We start from the raw sequence: 2,553 nt of genomic DNA, 5'->3' as shown, positions 1-2,553 counted from the left end.
TGCTTTTATATTTGATTTCCCCAACATGTCTCCACATTCACATGACATGAATCTGTGAATCTGGTTCAGTTTCTAAGAGGGTTTGGCTCAATATTCTAAAATGAATAATAGAACACACACACATACCTGGCGATGAGAGATAGCAGTGCTAACCACTGTGCCACCCTGGTCCCTGACGCTGAGGCAGCAGTGCTAACCACTGTACCACCTCGGGTCATTAGTGCTGTGAGGCAGCAGTGCTAACCACTGTGCCACCGTGCGACCGAATGAACTGTTACGACTCAAAAAGACAGCTCACCACCAAGGGCATTAGGGATGGGCAACAAATGCCGGCCTAGCCGGCGAAGCCCACATCTCGTAAAGATGAATTAACAAAACCATTTATCAATCAACATCACCAAAATATTTATCTTGAGAACCTGTTCCCACAAATTGGTTGTAACACTTCCCTATGTTACAACACTAACACAGCAAAGTATTAGCTATGAAGTGCGTTGGAACTTCCTGATGTTGTAGTGTAAAAGGCACCATTGAAACACAAGCTATTTATTTTCCAGTTTTAGGATCGGGTCTAAAATTAAATGTATCAAAAATAATTCCGAGGCAGCTAACATAAAAGGGAATCTAAAAGTCTTCTATAGGCACATAAACAGTCACAGGATGGCAAGAGGAGGAGTGGGGTTGTTTAATAATAATAATCGCTTATTGTCACAAGTAGGCTTCAATGAGGTTACTGTGAAAAGCCCCTAGACGCCACATTCCGGCGCCTGTTCGGGGAGGTCGGTACGGGAATTGAACCTGCGCTGCTGGCATTGTTCTGCATTACAAGCCAGCTGTTTATCTCACTGTGCTAAACCAGCCCCACTAGGCACTGAAAAGGGGATTTTAGCATGAAAGTGGAAGAGATATGAAATGAGTACTTCCTATCTGCATTTACCGAGGACGGAGATGCTGCTCAGGTTATAATGGGAAAAAAGGTGGTTGAGACATTGGATGGACCAAAATTAAAAACATTTAAAAAATTTTTTTTTTTTTTTTTTTTTTTAAAGAGAGTACCCAATTCTTTTTTAGCTCCAATAAGGGGTGATTTAGTGTGGTGAATCGACCTACCCTGCACATCTTTGGGTTGTGGGGGTTAGACCCACTCAGACACGGGGAGAATGTGCAAACTCCACACGGACAGTGACCCAGGGCTGGGGTCGAACCCGGGTCCTCAGCGCTGTGACGCAGCAGTGCTAACCACTGCGCCACCATGCCGCCCAGATGGACCAAAAAATGATAAAGAGGCATTAAATAGGTCGGCTGTACTTTAAAGTTCACCAAGACCAGATGAGATGCATCCAAAGATATTGAGGGAAGTAAGGATGCGAATTGCAGAGGTATAGGCCCCAATTTTCTCAAACTCCTTAGATGCAGGGGTGGTACCAGAGGATCTAAGAATTGTAAATATTAAACCTTATTCAAAAAAGTGTGCAAGCATAAACCCAGCAAGTACAGGCCAGACAGTTTAATCTCAGAGGTGGTTAAAAATCATCCAGGTTCTGTGACTTTATCAATAGGGATACAGAGTATAAAGGCAAGAGGTGATGATAAATCTGTATAACACATTGGATTGGCCTCAGTACGGTGTCCAAGTACAGGTACCACATTTCAGGAAGCATGTGAAGGCATTAGAGAGAGAGCAGAAAAGGATTCCTGAGAATTGTTCCAAGGTTGGTGAATGGAGGGAGACGAGGGCAGTGCTTCTTGGACAAGTAAAGATTCAACAGAGATCTGATTGAGGTGTTCACAATTATGAGTGATCCAGGCAATGTAGACAGGAAGATTAGCAGAAGGGTCAAGAACCAAAGGATACCAATTTAGGGTGACGAGCAAAAGAAACAACAGGGACATGAGGGAAACCATTTTTATGCAGTGAGAGGTTACGATTTTGAATGAGAATGTGGTGCAGACTGGTTCAATCAGGCTTTCAAAACAGAACGACACGAGTGTCCAATGGAAAAGAATGTGCAAGGCTTGGGGTTAAAGCAGGGAAGTGGATTTTAGTGAGTTATCCTTGCAGAAAGTAGGAATGAACACAGCTGGCCCCCTTCTGTGCTGCAACCAGTCCATGGTCCTATGTCTCATCAAGGACAGATACTGCAAATATTAGATACAGAGTAAAGCTCCCTCCACACTGCCCCCATCAAACACTCCCAGGACAGGTACAGCACGGGGTTAGATACAGAGTAAAGCTCCCTCTACACTGTCCCCATCAAACACTCCCAGGACAGGTACAGCACGGGGTTAGATACAGAGTAAAGCTCCCTCTACACTGTCCCCATCAAACACTCCCAGGACAGGTACAGCACGGAGTTAGATACAGAGTAAAGCTTCCTCTACACTGTCCCCATCAAACACTCCCAGGACAGGTGCAGCACGGGGTTAGATACAGAGTAAAGCTCTCTCTACACTGTCCCCATCAAACACTCCCAGGACAGGTACAGCGCGATATTAGATACAGAGTAAAGCTCCCTCTACACTGCCCCCATCAAACACTCCCAGGACAGGTAC

This window comes from Scyliorhinus torazame, chromosome 12 (assembly GCF_047496885.1).
Source record: "Scyliorhinus torazame isolate Kashiwa2021f chromosome 12, sScyTor2.1, whole genome shotgun sequence".
Taxonomy (NCBI): domain Eukaryota; kingdom Metazoa; phylum Chordata; class Chondrichthyes; order Carcharhiniformes; family Scyliorhinidae; genus Scyliorhinus; species Scyliorhinus torazame.
The sequence above is the reverse complement of the archived record's forward strand: the minus strand, read 5'-3'. Positions refer to the sequence as shown.